Genomic DNA, 18023 nt, shown 5'->3' with positions numbered 1-18023 from the left:
AGTATTATGTTTTTATACTTCACATATAATAAAGTTAGCATCCCAGATCTGTGAACAAGGGAAAGATTATACAGTAAATGGTACTGACATAGTTAACCTGACTTTTTGGTGAAAAATGAAATTAGGCATTCATCCTTATGAACCATATTAGAATAAAATATGTATTGACTAAAGCACAAGTTTTCAAGTTGTGTGATGTGAACCTCCATAGGGTCTCATGAAAGCTGGTACTTTGAAAAACCACAAACAGCCCTTCTATAAATTTCATATTCAAGAATAAGATTATTTTCAAAAGAGAAGTGTCCACCACTTTAAACATAAAGTGTTTAAAATTCACTAGAGTGGGTTCTTAAGTTTGAAAACCTACACACGTGTTTTTGAGTATTAGATGAAATGGAAACTCAGAAAAATACCTAGAAATCTGCATAAAAATTTTAAAACTAGGTCCAAAATATGGAAGTCAGACAATCATAGGAAAAACATTTGCTATAATTATGACAGTTATGAAACTTATAAATCAGTAAGATGGACATCTATTAGAAAAATTGGCTAAGGGGCACCAACAGATTAAAGCAATGCAATACCAATTTTATTATGAACAAAAATGATAGAAGCAATTTCTAGTGAGAGTACAGAGTAATGTGTACTTACAATACTTAATATTGAGGTTAAATTGATACAGACTTTTTGGTTCTTATATTAGGATTCTCTAAGGAAACAGAACCAACAGGAGATATCTGTAAATAGCATGAGGTTTTATAAAACTGTCTCACACAACTGTGGGGATGCATGAGCCCAAATTCCATAGGAGAGGCTGCAAGCTGGCACTCCAGTGAAGATCTGTGAATTTCGGGAAGAAGAGATAGAAGTTCTCTCTCCTGACTGCTGAAGCTATCACTTCCCCCTTAAAAGCCTTCAGCTGATTAGATTAAACATCTCTCATTGTGGAAGAACTCTCTTCAGCCGACTGCAGATGTTATCACCGTAGGTGCAATCTATGTATTGACTGATGATATAAGTCCATGAAATGTCCTCTCAGCAACCAATAGGCCAGCGCTTGCTTGATCAGACAACTGGGCAGCATTACCTGGCCAAGTTGGCACATGAACCTAACCATTACAGCTGTCATTCATAAACCTTAAAATTTTTGATACTCTTTTCCATAATAATTCCATATTTAGGAATATATCCTATGGAAATCATATTTATACAGTATTGGGCACTTTTAATTGCAAAGAACAGAATTCTCAGGTTATCTCATGTAAAGAATATAATATAAAACATTACAGAGTAAAGCCTCACAAAAAATCTCACGGAAACTTCGACACGGGATCTTGCACTAGAAGGTCATTAGACAATGAAGCTACTCTTTCAATAACTTATGATTTCTGTTTCTCTCTGAGTATCCTCTTTTCTCTCTAAAGGTTGTCCTCTGGTTTACTCAATCTCTGTATGGCTTCTAATTGCCACCAAAGCCCTGAATCTGTTTTTTCAGATCCATTGCCTACCACTAACTTGTTACCCACCTCTGGTCTCTTAAAATTTCTGATAGGGACAAGCTGCTTGGCATAGCTTATAATCACTTATAATTTTATCACTGACCAGGCTAAACCAAAGGCTACTGGTAAGGTTTTTGATTGGCTAGTTTTGTACCATATATCCATTCTGGTGATAATATGTACAGCAGATATTGAGCTTTGAAGTTCAATTAGATTTTCCCAGGAAATTGTGAGTTTGAACCAAGCATTCTGAACTACATTCAGACCTACACATAAATTAAGTCATCAAGACATTTATTGCAGTATTACTTAAGCTAGTCTCAAAAAAGTACTCATAAAAAAGTTACGATACTCTACATGATGGAACATTATGCAGTCACTAAAACATATTTCCCAAGAATATTATAAAGATAAGACTATACTTATGATGTTAAGTGAAAAGTACAAGATACAGAACTATTTATGGGGTAAGATTCTATTATATATATTAATTTATTTAATGTATATTTCCATGGGGAAAATATTAGATATTTAAAAAAATATTATTGGTGGGGTCTCTTTGATAAGATGGATTGTGTTTGTTTTCTTAATAGTTTTCTGTATATTTTTTACATTTTTATTGGAGTGTATTACTTTCATAAAAAATAAAAATCATTTTTATATGCAAATTTTTAAAAAATCTCAGTGGTTGCATGATGTTCCATTGTGTGGTTGCACCATAATATTTACTTATCCCTAATATCAGGGATTTAGGCTTTATTTTTTTATTGTGAAAGTCAATATGTAGGGAGCTTTCCATTATTTTAGGTAAATTTTATAATAATTTTCTGCATTGGAATTATTGCGTTAAAAAATAAAATGCAGAAGGTATAATTTGTGCAAAGAAGTGGAATAATGGGATTACATGATGTATACGGTCGACCACAAATAGTCTTGCATTTTTGCAGTATAGAGTGTTAAGTGAAAGGAGAGGTTACAGAGTGTCCAGATCATGAAGAAACTGCTGTGCCAAATTGAAAAAAAAAGAAGAAATTCTGTTGGTCATAGAGACCAGTAAAGAATCTTAAATGAAGTAGTGATGCTTTCCCTTTGAAATGATGCTTTAACAGTAGTTTGGAGAATGGAAATGTTGTGAAGCAAGAAGATAATGATAAATAATGGATGTCACAGGACTATTCAGGAGACAGTTATGTAATGTCAGTGAGTTTTGATAGTAGAAGGCAGTTTCTTCTATTAATTTTGCCTTTATTAGTGTATTCAGAGTAAATTTGGAAAGAAATTTAAGAAAATAACAATTTCAATCTCATGACTCAGAGATATGTATCTGTAACATTTAGATCTAATTCCTTCCTGTCTTTGATCTAATTCCTTACTGTCTCTGCTTTACATGTTTTACATAGTTAATATTGTGTTGAATGTATTAGTTTATACCCTATTTCTTTAAAATTTAATATATTAAAATAGAAAGATGGCAGTGCAACGGTGGCTCAGTGGCAGAATTCTCACTTGCCATGCCAGAGACCTGGGTTCGAATCCTAGAGCCTGCCCATAATGGAAATAAATAAATAAATACAAAGATACACTACTTATCAGAGACACTCTAAAATTAAAATGAGAGACAAAGTTTAAAAACAAATAGTAAAGAAAAATCTGGCCAACTTGTCAAAAAATAGTGACAATATTGCCACAAAAATTAAGGGAAAATTCATTTAAAAGAAGCCAAAAAAGGTTATTTTGTATCAAATGAAAGGGCAAATTTAAGGTTCTAAGTTAAACATAAAACCTTGACTATTAAATAATGTAATATCAAAATACATTAATAAAAACTGTTAGGAATGATAAGATTAAAGATAATTAATGGAAATACATGTTGAGATTGGGAAAGATCAAGTCATAGAAAAGTTAGACCAGGAGTCAACAATTTTTCTAGAAAGGGTAAAATAATATTTTTCATTTTCATGGTCCTTATGGTCTGTGTTGTAATTACTCAACTCTGCTGTCGTAGCAGGACAACAACAGTAGAAAATATGTAAATGAATAATTAGTATTGTTTTTTCCAATAAAGCTTTACTTACAGATACTGAAATTTGAATTTCATGTAATTTTCATAAAATATTATGCTTTTGATTTTTTTCAACCACATAAAAATGTAAACACCCTGTACAATAATTGGTGGCAGGCCATATTGGTCCTGCAAGACCACCGTTTACTAATCCCTGATATAGATTTTTTGAACAATTCATCTTTGAATTAGTATTTTAAATGGTCAAGTATTGTTTTAGTTAGCTAATGTTGCCAGAATGCAGTACACCAGAAATGGACTTGCTTTTATAAAGGGGATTTATTTTGTTACAGATTTACAGTTCTTTGGAGGAAAGGCAGGTAGCTTTCATCTGAGTTCCTCTGTCACATGGGAAGGCACCTGGTGACACTGGCCTTCCCTCCTGACTTCTGGGTTCAAGGGGCTTTCCCCAGGGCAGGTCCTTTGTGCATTTCCAAACATCTCAGTCTGAGCTGCTGAGCTCTCTTCTGACCTCTGTTTTTTAAGCCCCCAGCTAATAAGATTAAACACCGCTCATTGCAGAAGACATTCCCCTTAGCCAACTGCAGATGTAATCAGCCATAGATGAATTTCAAATGCTGATGTTTTAAGGCATCTGACCACAACAGAACAATGGGCACCATCACCTGGCCAAGTTGACATCTGAGCCTAACTACTATAGCTATAAATCAAAATTCTTGCGGCATGGATGATAAATATTAGTTTAAAGAGCTGATGGAACATTTCAAGAATCTGATCATATAGCACTGAGAAAATCTCAAACCCCAAAGTTAAAACTGCATGTCACAGTTTCTAAACACAAGAAATATAATTAAGAAGAATAATTATTAGAGTTTGACCAAAAAAAATTTTTGTTCTAGCTGCATGATCCCTCAGGAAAATGCATATTTATGTACACATTGTTTATCATCATTACATATTAAGCAAAGGAAGAAATAAAAATGCAATAACATTGTTCAGAAAATGTTGAAAAAAACATTGCATATCAAAGCTGGAGGTGAGGCGACTGACCCCAAAGTTGTACTTGGGTCACGTTTAGGACCTTAAAAAGTTTCATTATTAGAAAAGAAGTAAGAGAGGAAGGAAGGGAAAGAGGGAGAAAAGACAAAGATCAAAGGGCATTTAGGTGGTAATTTGAGAATATAAAAGTGATCTAGCTCTGGGTGGGCCATGGTGGCTCAGCTGCCATGCCAGAGACCCAGATTCGATTCCTGGTCCCAGGCCATAAAAAAAAAGTGATCTAGCTCTAATACCTGTTAGTCCTGGCTCATCTGGTTAGGTTAGGAACCACATGCATCTCATAGTTTTATATGTGGTCAAACAGAAAAACACCTACTCAATTTGGAGAAATTTGTTCAAGGGTATAAAAGTAGTTTTGAGATTTTACTATTCTTTAGATTATGCGGTTCATGTTTCAACTTCTTGATTGCATACAAAACAGCATCACAAGCTCTCCTTTTTTCTCTTAAGAGAATGTTTCTTACTGATATCTTCCATAGAAGAATGATTTTCTACTTGAGAAAGTCATTTTCTATGATAGGTGGAATGGTGTTTCAGTTTGCTAATGCTGCTGTAATGTAATACACCAGAAATGGATTGGCTTTAACAAAGGGGATTTATTAGGTTACAAATTTATAGTTCTTAAGCCATGAAAATGTCCAAATTAAGGCATCAACAAGAGAATAACTTGACTTGAGTCTTGATTCCATCCAGTTTTCTCTGTCACATGGGAAGGCACATGACAACATCTGCTGACCTTTCTCTCCTGGGTTGGTCTCAAAATGGCTCTCTCAGCTCCTGTGGGTCCTTTGGGTTTCTCCTGGGGCATTTTCTTTCTCTGAGCATGTGGGTCTTCTCTCAACTTCTCTGGGACAGACACTGAATTTCATCTCTTAGCTTAGGATCCCTCAGGGCATTTTCTGTCTCCAAGCATCTGTCATCTCTCTGCTCTCTGAGCTCTCACTGTCTCTCCATGACCTCTTTTAAGGACTGTAGTAAACTGTTTAAGATATACCTTGAATGGGTGAGTCATATCTCCACAGAAATAATCAAATCAAAAGATCCGATCCACAATAGGTCTGCACCCACAAGATTGGACTAAAAGAGCATGGCTTTTCTGGGGTACATGACTGTTTCAAACCAGCACAAATGGTGAGGGGGAAAGGGCCCCTGCCTAGGTAGCTAAAATTAGTCTTTATAATCAGCTGGTGTATTTGCAAAACACCCTCAAAATCTCTAAATGGAGGTGCTTATCTCCTCTGATATTGTCTCCATCTCATAAACCTTTACAAAGATCCCATTTTAAAGGGGATCTTTGTGTGTCTTTGTTAATGCCATTTTGTTACATAATGCTCAGTCTTCCAATTTACTCATACTCATCTGTGAAACTGGGAGTTGGCAGTCTTTATCTGTTCACAGTGTTGACGTTTATTTCTCCTCCATTCAAAGCCTATAAACCTTACATCTTTATAGTTATTCCTGGGCCCACCTCATTTCTACCCAGAAAAACACCTTATATCCATCCCTTCTTATTTGGTTTCATACTGTCCCTCTAAATTTTGATTAACATGGTTATTTAGTGTCAACCTCCTTTTGCTGATGTAAACAAATTTAGTAGCTTTAAACAGCACAAATTTATTCTCTTACAGTTGAGAGGTCAGAAGTCAGAAATCAGCTTCACCAGGCTCAAGTCAACGTGTCTGCAGGGCTGGTTCCTTTCAGAGGATCTGAGGAGAGAATCTGTTCCTTGCCTCTTCCAACTTCTGGTGGCTGCCAGCATTCCTTGGTCTATGCCCACATCACTCCAATCTCTGCTTACATCATAATTATGCCTCTTCTGTGGTCAAATCTTCTGCCTCCCTCTTATAAGGGCACTTGTGATTACATTTAGGGGCCACCCAGATATTCCAGATAATCTCTCCATCTGAAGATCCTTAACTTAATCCCTTTTTGCCTTGAAGATAGCATTTACAGATTCCAAAGATGAAGATTTGGACATATTTGGGGACTATTATTCAGCCTACCACATTAGTGAATGAGTCATCAGCAGTTATTTCATTAATTTAATTTATTTTTGTGTTATGAGTTACATTTACTTATGTGATTTAGGCCTTTCTCCTACTAAGGCAGTTTATGTATCACGTGTAATTAAAGTCCATCTAAATTATTTTGAGATTTTCTGCTTTTGCCTTTAATTTCTTCTTAGCTAAATATATATGATTATCTTTAGATGGAATTATGCTCATAATTTCAAATCCCTGTTATTCTTTAGAAAGGATAATCTGAGTCCCTTTGACTTTATGATTGGTAAGAAAACAAAATAACAAAAATTTCCTTTTCTGAAATCCTGGAAAACAATAGGCCACTTTTCAATTTTCTCCAACCAGTATTGTATTTCAGATCCATAACATGCAGATCTGTCTGTCATATAGTTCATCACCTTTTTGTTAAACTGGCTAAATGTCTTGTGGATATTATTGGACTCTGTGATCAGACCGCTCTAATGAGTTTTTAGCTAGTACAGTTAAAGAAATGCCCAGAATGTTTATGTATCATGAGTTCCTGGAATGTCTCCAGCTTCTAGGGTGATTTTGACATTTGAGGAAGTTTAAGGGATGAATATTAAAATTAGCATGAATTAAGGTTGCAGATGGAATTAAGATTGCTGATCAGCTGGAACTGAGATGAGGAGATTTTATCCTGGACTATCTGGTGGGCCCAATGTAATCCCAGGAGTCCTTATAAGTGAAAGAGGGAGATAAAAGACTCTGTCAGAAGGTTCTGATATGAGAAAGACTGCGCCAGTCCTTTCTGGCTTTGAAAATGAAAGGGGGCCATCAAACCAAGGAATGAAGACAGCCTCTAGAAACTGGAAAAGGCAATAAAACAGATTCTCCTCTAGAATCTCCAAAAGGAATTCAGCCTTGCTGATACCTTCATTTTAGCCCAATGAGATCCATTTCACACTTCTGACTTCCAGAACTGTAAGAATAAATTTTTGTTATTTAAAGCCATTTTCTGCAGCATTTGGAAACTAATACAACACTAGGAAACTCTTGCCTTTATCCCATGGTAATTTCATTTAGTGATTTTATTTTGATTGATTCCCATATTGTTTCCAGCCCTGACCTACTTCCTATTTTACATGTAGAGAAACTAGGGACAAAATAAAGTAAGTGATTGGCTATGTATTGCAGCCAAGTGATAAATGCAGATCTGTCAAGATTTCATATGTTGTAGGCCCATATTCTTTTTCAACCTATCATATTATCTATACTTGATGATTCTCTTCTTAGACTCAGGCTTTCATTACCTCTTATCAAATCTCCTGCCTGAGACCCAAACAGGTCTCACCCCCACACTTCCCAAAACATCACTCTGAATATATCACTCTCCCAGATTCTCTGCTTCAACTAAAATAGTCTAGACTCCCATTATTTTCCACCCCATCACCAAATTTTATGTGTTTTTCTCACTCTACTTGTTTGATTATATGTCCTTTCCATCCTGCCTTGGGTTGAATGCCTTACTGTTTTTCTAAAAAGGTCAGATTTTTCCTTTATCAGTAAGCCTTTATGGACCACTTGATCTTATGGAGACTGTTATATAAATGAGCCAAAGATGGCCACTGTATTATTTACCTCTTCACAGCAGCCAGGGCCCATTATCCCCAAAAGCCTGCCAGTGCCAAACTCAAATTCTTACATATCAAATTGCTTTAAAAATAGCCCATATAAGCAATTTTTAGCCAGTTTAAATGGACCTGTTTTGCATGCCCTGTGAAACAGGAACCAACATCTACTGTCCGTCAGAGCTCTTTGATCCAGAGACCCCTGTCTTTGCTTACTTGAATTTTCTTGTCTTCGTCCCCGCTGATGACTGCTTTATGCTGTAGCCTTTGAAATGTCTCATGCTGTGAAGATTTCCCCTCCCCTATAACCTGTCAGTGTTGTCCCAATAAAGAACTTGTGTGTTACTGCCATCTAGTGGATCTAGTGGTTTATCTTTCTCTTGACTGGCTTCGAAATTCTTAGACTCTACAACCATCAGAAACATATCTTTTGGAACTACACAGTGGGCAATCTTTTTTTTTTTAATCATTGTAGCCAACCCTGTGCACTCTGCAATACCTGTTACTTAGTTACTTGAATATGGAAAAGAAGTTGGCAGGTACCAGACAACTGGGGAAGGAGGTAGGGGAATCCAAGGAAGAGAAAGCAAAACAATAGGGAATTCATAGTAAGGATTTAGTTGAAATTATGTGAATATGACATGTTAGGAAGCACTGATGATCCTCTAATGTAATGCTGACAGCTAAACTGAGGAGAATGAAGGGGAAATCAGAAGCTGCATCTCCACACTGGGAGCCACAGCAGGCAGGTCTCCCAATTTCATCCCTACTCTCCCACCCCTCCCTCTACTTCACGATTGAGCACTGTGCTTGCCAGTTTCCCCATCATGGTACTTACTTAAATCCATAAAAAATCTTTCTCTTAAGGAGTAACAAACGAAGGAAAAAGAAATTCAAGCCTGAGAGTCAAAATCTATGTCTTCCTTCATTACTGAGCTTTTTGAGAACAGGGAATTTTTTTCTCTAGCTTTTTGGTGCGTCAAAGGAATTCAGCAAACATTTAATGAGAAAATGAACTATTAAATTATGTGACTCTTTTTTGGCATGGGCAGGCTCTGGGAATCAAACCCAGGTCTCTGGCATGGCAGACAAGAATTCTGCCATTGACATGACTCCCAGGGGTGTGGACCTTCCTGGCAACGTGGGACAGAAATGCTAGAATGAACTGGGACTCAGCACCAAGGGATTGAGAAAACCTTCTCGACTGAAAGGGGGAAGAGAGAAATAAGATAAAATAAAGTGTCAGTGGCTGAGAGATTCCAGAGTCGAGAGTTTATCCTGGAGGTTATTCTTACTCATTAAATAGATATGTACCTGTTTAGTTAAGAATATGTAGTCCCATATTCTTTTTCAACCTATCATATTATCTATACTTGATGATTCTCTTCCCAGACTCAGGCTTTTGTTACCTCTTATCTAATCTCCTGCCTGAGACCCAAACAGGTCTCACCCCCAGACTTCCCAAAACATCACTCTGAATGTATCACTCTCCCAGATTCTCTGCTTCAACTAAAATAGTCTAGACTCCCATTATTTACTCCCAGTGTGTTACTCCCATATTATAAGGTGTAACAGAGAGGCTGGAGGGACCTGCCTGAAACTGTAGAGCTGTGTTCCAGTAGCCATATTTCTTGAAGATGATTGTATAATGATACAGCTTTCGCAGTGTGACTGTATGATTGTGAAAACCTTGTGTCTGATGCTTCTTTTAACTATCTTATGGACAGATGAGTAAAACATATGGATTAAAAATAAATAAATAATAGGGGGAACAAATGTTAAAATAAATTTAGTAGATTGAAATGCTAGTGATCAATGAAAGGGCGGGGTTAGGGGTATGGTATGTATGATTTTTTTTTCTGTTTTTTTATTTCTTTTTCTGAATTGATGCAAATGTTCTAAGAAATTATCATGATGATGAATACACAACTATGTGGTAAAAAATGTTCATATTATATGTTGACTGGTTTTATTAATAAAACTTAAAAAAAAAAAAGAATTCTACCACTAAGCCACAGTTGCACCATCCTAAATTATGTAACTTTTGACAAATTTTCCCTTTGAGACTCTGGAATTTCAATATAAAAGGATGATTAAACTAAAATTTAATAATGTACACTATAACCATATATTCAATACTATTTATCGTGTGCCTGTTGTATATCAGATACTTTGCAGTTGTCAGAGATTGTTAGTAAATAATACACAGTATTTACCCTCAAAAACATGCTAAATGTTGAAGGGATACCGTCAAATAAATAATTATAACATAATTATTATAAGTGGAATAAAAGGTGTGTGGAACTTAATATATAAAAGGATCTTCTAACCCACTCTTCGTTTGTGAGAGGAGACTTACTAGAGTAAGAAACAGGTTTGGCTGAATTTAAAGAAGTAAAATTACCTAGATGAAGAAAGTACTGGGAAGAATGTATTATAAATAGGAATAGCATAGGAAAACTAAGACTAAGCATAGTTGATGGTTGGGGAGCTAGAAGTTTTTGCAAGGCTGACACAGGGGGGCAGTGGCAAAAGAACACAAAGCAGGGGTTAGAACATGAAAGGCAGCATAAGTCATGTTTCAGAGTTTAGATTTTACCTGAAAGCCTGTGGGGAGTCTGAAGAATATAAGCATTTGCATGTAATAATCAAAATTGGTACTTCAGAAAGACCCTCTGGTTAAATTTTAAAAGATATGTTCAAGGCAGAGACACTAGTTGAAGTAATCCAAGGGAGACAATGATAATCAGAAATATGAGTTCTTGTAAGGACGGACATATGTGGAGAAAGGTAGGAGGGAAGAGTCTAAAGGATTTGGTGTACATTATTTCTACTCCCATCCCATTGGCCAGTACTTAGTAACAAAGAGAAATATAATCTCAAGTTAGGTGGCCATATGCCCAGCTACAATTCTATAAGTGAAGATGGGGTGAATGCATATTGGGTAACTATAAGCAGGATACCTTAGTAACTGATGGAATATAGAGTACAGAGGAGAGAAGGCAGGTTTTCTAGTTTGGACAGTTTGGCGGATTATAGTGCTCTTCACTGTACTAATTGGAAGACTCTATAAGCCATTCAAATGGAGATGCCTCATAGGGCTGGAACTTAAGAAAGATATATGAGCTGGAGATCATCAGTGAAGAGATAGTAAGAGAAAACAAGAACCCTGAAGAACAATATCAAATAAAGGATGGACAGATGGTCAGATACTAAGTAGGAGTTGCCCAAGTTGGAAGAGGAAAATCAGAATATTTTAGTGTCATAAAAGCCAAGAGAGGAAATTGCCACAAGAGGGACAGTGAATAATATCAAACACCACAGGAGATAAGATGATGGAAAATAAAGGCTGAAAAGTATCAGGTTTACCAACAAAGAGGCAGTTGGTGACCTTGTCTTGAGTTATTTCATGGAGGAGTGAGAAACTATGGTCAGATTGTAAGGAGTTGAGGATTGAGTAGGCAGTGAGCCAGTATAGGTGCTTCAAGAAGTTTGGCCGGAAAGGAGATGAAAGAGAAGTATAGTTGCTATCTATAATGGAGTTGAGAAGTTTTTATTTGTTTTTGTTCTGCTCGTTAGTTTGCTTTTTAAGGCAGAGGACACAGGCATCTTAAAGCAAGAGACCAGGTACAGAAAGTAAAATTTAAGATTAAAAGAGGAGATAACTAATGGAGTGATGTCCCAAAGAAGTTCAAAAGGAATAGGATTCGGAGAATTGGGATGAAAGAGCATTCCTTCAATGGTTACTTTAGGCAAGAAAAATAGCATTCTGAAGGTTGAAGTAGTAGAATGTCAGATAGTTTCTGTCTGAGGGTGCTTACCTTTTCTGATAAGAGCAAACTGATCTGCGGAGCTCGGGTGGTTATTTAAGAAATGTGAGGAAAGTAGAAAGGGTATGAAATAGCACTATGGGAAATGGCAGAGATTGCTGTTTAGGTAAACAGAAGAATTGCTGCCAGCATTGATGCCCAGAAAATATTGGAGACCTTGAATTTATGGTGGCATTGACGTAATGGTTCTCTGCTTTTGCCCTGCAGTTCTCAGCATCCTGGGTATAAATGGGCATTTTAAGGGGCAGTGCACACAGTGGCTCAGTGGCAAGAATTCTCTCCTGCCATGCTGGAGACCTGGGTTCAATTCCCAGAGCCTGCCCATGCAAAAAAAAAGAAAAAAAAAAGGAAAAAAGAAAAAAATGGGCATTTTTCAGAAAATGGATTTATTTTATGTTGAAATTTTGGAGACAGAACAACCCGTTAGAGATAGGAGTTCAAGAGATGGCAGGAGGCTAAACTAGAGTGAAAAAAATGGTTATTGGAGTTAAGAACATAGAGAAACTTAGAAATTAGGTTGATGGATAGATTATCATCATAGATACTAAAATAACCCAGGAAGATGTTGGGACGCAGGGTGGCGAGGAAAACTTTGAGCAACTTATAAAACTATTTGATGAATTAAGGAGGGTGATAGGGAGGTCTGTGAGTTTCAGTAAAAAGCCTGGAGAGAAAGTGGTATAGTTTCATGGTGTAAGCATCAAGGGAGATGAGTCTTTTTTAAGAGGTTAGAGTAAGTAAGTTTGTGAGCAGCACTGGAAAGGGAGGATGCTGACCATACCCCTGGACCCTGAGGTAGGTAGAGTGTGGAAGAAAGACAAAGAATACAAGAGGAATGGTGTTCTCAGGGAAAGTCCAGGTTTCAGTTATGATGCAGAGATGAAGTGATTGAAGATATGTAGAGCATTTCCTGTGATATGGAAGGCTCACTGAGCACAGTAGAAGGATTTTGGGGAAAGGAACAGAGGAAGGTAAGTACAGAGGAAAACTTCACAGAACAATATGGGAATGAATGTTTTATTCATTCACAAATTCAACAGTAAATGCCTCCTAGCTTAGGCTCAGAATGTAGGGAACCCACCTCCATCCCCAATCTAGTTGATGAACCTGAAAGAAGTTACAGTTCAACATGGTTTTCCTCTCTTTATCAGTAAGTAAGTGATCTGGAAGCTCAGAGGTTTGGAGCACTAAAATCATCCTGGGAGCATCAGGAAAGGCAAATGTTGAAGAATGAATAGTAGTTCCCATGTAAAGGTGTGCTGGTTTGAAAGGATTATGTACCCTAGAAAAGCCATGTTTCAATCCAGATCCATCTCATGGAGGCAGCCATTTCTTTTAATCCCTATTCAGCACTATAGTTGGAAACTTGATCAAATTATCTCCACAGAAATGTGACTCACCCAATTGTGGGTATTAACCTTTGATTAGAGGAACATGTTACTCTACCCATTGCAGGTAGGTCTTCGTTAGTTTACTGGAATCCTTTAAAAGAGGAAGCATTTTGGAGAAAGCTTCAGAATGACAGGAGAGCCACAGGAACCACGAGACCCCATGCAGCCAGAGACCTTTGGAGAGGAAGAAGGAAAACATCCTCAGGGGAGCTTCATGAAACAAGAAGCCTGGACAGAAAGCTAGCAGATGCCGCCATGTTTGCCATGTGCCTTTCCAGTTGAGAGAGAACCCTGAATTTCATCAGCCTTTCTTGAATGAAGGTAACCTCTTGTTGATGCCTTAGATTGGACATTTCTATAGACTTGTTTTAATTTGAACATTTTCACAGCTTTAGAACTGTAAGCTTGCAACTTAATAAATTCACCTCTTAAAAAGCCATTCCATTTCTGGTATATCGTATTCCAGCAGGTAGCAAACTAAAAAAGAAGGGGAAAGATGAGCAAAAACATTCTAGATACCAGAAATAAGCACATGTGGGGTCCAGATACCAGGAATAACTCAATTTAATAGTTAAATGTGAAGCTTCAGGGTGGTAATATAGTATATTCTTTTGATGTACCCCAGAGTTCTTTGCACATAGTATATTTCTATGAGATCTTTGTTGCATTGATTTCTATATTTTTATAAAATATCCCTATGCACTCTTTAAACCAGTGCTTCTCAAAATAGATTCTCTGCATGCTGTTTCCAGCCTTAAGTGAGAGCAGAAGTTTCACTATACAATTCAGTCCTTCCTTGTAGAAAAAATTAAGCGAAGAAAAGAAAAAGTCAGTTGAAGTAAACAGCATGCTTAGTGGCACAGCTGATATACATTCTGGCATAAGTCAGAACTGATATACATTCTGGCACAAGTCCTCATCTCATTCTGAATTGGTAACAAACAAGTTGCAGACTAGCACTGATCCACCTTGAGTAGCATTCCTAATCAACTTACCTACATAACCCAGTGCTACTTAATTCTTTATTCCTGCATCATGTGTTTGGATAACTCCATGAGTAACATTTTTTTTTATTAATTAAAAAAAATTAACGCAACATTTAGAAATCATTCCATTCTACATATGCAATCAATATAATTCTTAATATCATCACATAGATGTATGATTATCATTTCTTAGTACATTTGCATCGATTTAGGAAAAGAACTAGCAAAACAACAGAAAAAGATATAGAATGATAATATAGAGAAAAAATAAAAATAATAATAAAAATAAAAAATAGAAAAAATATATAAAAAAGAAAAAAGGAAAAAGAAAACAAACAAATAAACAAAAACTATAGCTCAGATGCAGCTTCATTCAGTGTTTTAACATAATTACATTACAATTAGGTAGTATTGTGCTGTCCATTTTTGAGTTTTTGTATCTAGTCCTGTTGCACAGTCTGTATCCCTTCAGCTCCAATTACCCATTATCTTACCCTGTTTCTAACTCCTGATGGTCTCTGTTACCAATGACATGTTCCAAGTTTATTCTCGAATGTCGGTTCACATCAGTATTTGTCTTTTAGTTTTTGGCTAGACTCACTCAGCATAATGTTCTCTAGGTCCATCCATGTTATTACATGCTTCATAAGTTTATCCTGTCTTAAAGCTGCATAATATTCCATCATATGTATATACCACAGTTTGTTTAGCCACTCGTCTGTTGATGGACATTTTGGCTGTTTCCATCTCTTTGCAATTGTAAATAACACTGCTATAAACATTGGTGTGCAAATGTCCGTTTGTGTCTTTGCCCTTAAGTCCTCTGAGTAGATACCTAGCAATGGTATTGCTGGGTCATATGGCAATTCTATATTCAGTTTTTTGAGGAACCGCCAAACTGCCTTCCACAGTGGTTGCACCATTTGACATTCCCACCAACAGTGGATAAGTGTGCCTCTTTCTCCGCATCTTCTCCAGCACTTGTCATTTTCTGTTTTGTTGATAATGGCCATTCTGGTGGGTGTGAGATGATATCTCATTGTGGTTTTGATTTGCATTTCTCTAATGGCCAGGGACATTGAGCATCTCTTCATGTGCCTTTTGGCCATTTGTATTTCCTCTTCTGAGAGGTGTCTGTTCAAGTCTTTTTCCCATTTTGTAATTGGGTTGGCTGTCTTTTTGTTGTTGAGTTGAACAATCTCTTTATAAATTCTGGATACTAGACCTTTATCTGATATGTCGTTTCCAAATATTGTCTCCCATTGTGTAGGCTGTCTTTCTACTTTCTTGATGAAGTTCTTTGATGCACAAAAGTGTTTAATTTTGAGGAGCTCCCATTTATTTCTTTCTTTCTTCAGTGCTCTTGCTTTAGGTTTAAGGTCCATAAAACCGCCGCCAATTGTAAGATTCATAAGATATCTCCCTACATTTTCCTCTAACTGTTTTATGGTCTTAGACCTAATGTTTAGACCTTTGATCCATTTTGAGTTAACTTTTGTATAGGGTGTGAGATACGGGTGCTTTTTCATTCTTTTGCATATGGATATCCAGTTCTCTAGGCACCATTTATTGAAGAGACTGTTCTGACCCAGGTGAGTTGGCTTGACTGCCTTATCAAAGATCAAATGTCCATAGATGAGAGGGTCTATATCTGAGCACTCTATTTGATTCCATTGGTCGATATATCTATCTTTATGCCAATGCCATGCTGTTTTGACCACTGTGGCTTCATAATATGCCTTAAAGTCTGGCAGCATGAGACCTCCAGCTTGGTTTTTTTTCCTCAAGATACTTTTAGCAATTCGGGGCACCCTGCCGTTCCAGATAAATTTGCTTATTGGTTTTTCTAATTCCGAAAAATAAGTTGTTGGGATTTTGATTGGTATTGCATTGAAACTGTAAATCAATTTAGGTAGGATTGACATCTTAACTATATTTAGTCTTCCAATCCATGAACACGGTATGCCCTTCCATCTATTTAGGTCTTCTGTGATTTCTTTTAACAGTTTTTTGTAGTTTTCTTTGTATAGGTTTTTTGTCTCTTTAGTTAAATTTATTCCTAGGTATTTTATTCTTTTAGTTGCAATTGTAAATGGAATTCATTTCTTGATTTCCCCTTCAGCTTGTTTATTGCTAGTGTATAGAAATGCTACAGATTTTTGAATGTTGATCTTGTAACCTGCTACTTTGCTGTACTCATTTATTAGCTCTAGTAGTTTTGTTGTGGATTTTTCCGGGTTTTTGACGTATAGTATCATATCGTCTGCAAACAGTGATAGTTTCACTTCTTCCTTTCCAATTTTGATGCCTTGTATTTCTTTTTCTTGTCTAATTGCTCTGGCTAGAACCTCCAACACGATGTTGAATAATAGTGGTGATAATGGACATCCTTGTCTTGTTCCTGATCTTAGGAGGAAAGTTTTCAATTTTTCCCCATTGAGGATGATATTAGCTGTGGGTTTTTCATATATTCCCTCTATCATTTTAAGGAAGTTCCCTTGTATTCCTATCTTTTGAAGTGTTTTCAACAGGAAAGGATGTTGAATCTTGTCAAATGCCTTCTCTGCATCAATTGAGATGATCATGTGATTTTTCTGCTTTGATTTGTTGATATGGTGTATTACATTAATTGATTTTCTTATGTTGAACCATCCTTGCATATCTGGGATGAATCCTACTTGGTCATGATGTATAATTCTTTTAATGTGTTGTTGGATTCGATTTGCTAGAATTTTGTTGAGGATTTTTGCATCTATATTCATTAGAGAGATTGGTCTGTAGTTTTCTTTTTTTGTAATATCTTTGCCTGGTTTTGGTATGAGGGTGATGTTGGCTTCATAGAATGAATTAGGTAGCTTTCCCACACTTCGATTTTTTTGAAGAGTTTGAGGAGAGTTGGTACTAATTCTTTCTGGAATGTTTGGTAGAATTCACAGGTGAAGCCGTCTGGTCCTGAACTTTTCTTTTTGGGAAGCTTTTGAATGACTGATTCAATTTCTTTACTTGTGATTGGTTTGTTGAGGTCATCTATTTCTTCTTGAGTCAAAGTTGGTTGTTCATGCCCTTCCAGGAACCCATCCATTTCATCTAAATTGTTGTATTTATTAGCGTAAAGTTGTTCATAGTATCCTGTTATTACCTCCTTTATTTCTGTGAGGTCAGTAGTTATGTCTCCTCTTCCATTTCTGATCTTATTTATTTGTGTCCTTTCTCTTCTTCTTTTTGTCAATCTTGCTAAGGGCCCATCAATCTTATTGATTTTCTCATAGAACCAACTTCTGGTCTTATTGATTTTCTCTATTGTTTTCATGTTTTCAATTTCATTTATTTCTGCTCTAATCTTTGTTATTTCTTTCCTTTCGCTTGCTTTGGGGTTAGTTTGCTGTTCTTTCTCCAGTTCTTCCAAGTGGACAGTTAATTCCTGAATTTTTGCCTTTTCTTCTTTTCTGATATAGGCATTTAGGGCAATAAATTTCCCTCTTAGCACTGCCTGTGCTGCATCCCATAGGTTTTGATATGTTGTGTTTTCGTTTTCATTCGCCTCAAGATATTTACTAATTTCTCTTGCAATTTCTTCCTTGACCCACTTGTTGTTTAAGAGTGTGTTGTTGAGCCGCCACGTATT

At 36.5% G+C, this 18023-nt stretch overlaps 1 long non-coding RNA gene across 1 annotated transcript in view; it reads right to left on the bottom strand.

The window, feature by feature from the left end:
- Positions 1-6357, bottom strand: part of LOC143644626 (uncharacterized) — a 31098-nt gene extending 24741 nt beyond the window's left edge. The window contains exon 1 of the long non-coding RNA XR_013156792.1: positions 6208-6357. This is a non-coding gene — a long non-coding RNA (uncharacterized LOC143644626). The remainder of the gene's footprint in view (positions 1-6207) is intronic.
- Positions 6358-18023: the final 11666 nt, after the last annotated feature.

Source organism: Tamandua tetradactyla, chromosome 8 (assembly GCF_023851605.1).
Source record: "Tamandua tetradactyla isolate mTamTet1 chromosome 8, mTamTet1.pri, whole genome shotgun sequence".
NCBI classification, from domain to species: domain Eukaryota; kingdom Metazoa; phylum Chordata; class Mammalia; order Pilosa; family Myrmecophagidae; genus Tamandua; species Tamandua tetradactyla.
Note: the sequence above shows the minus strand (reverse complement) of the source record. Positions and strands in the feature narration are given on the sequence as shown.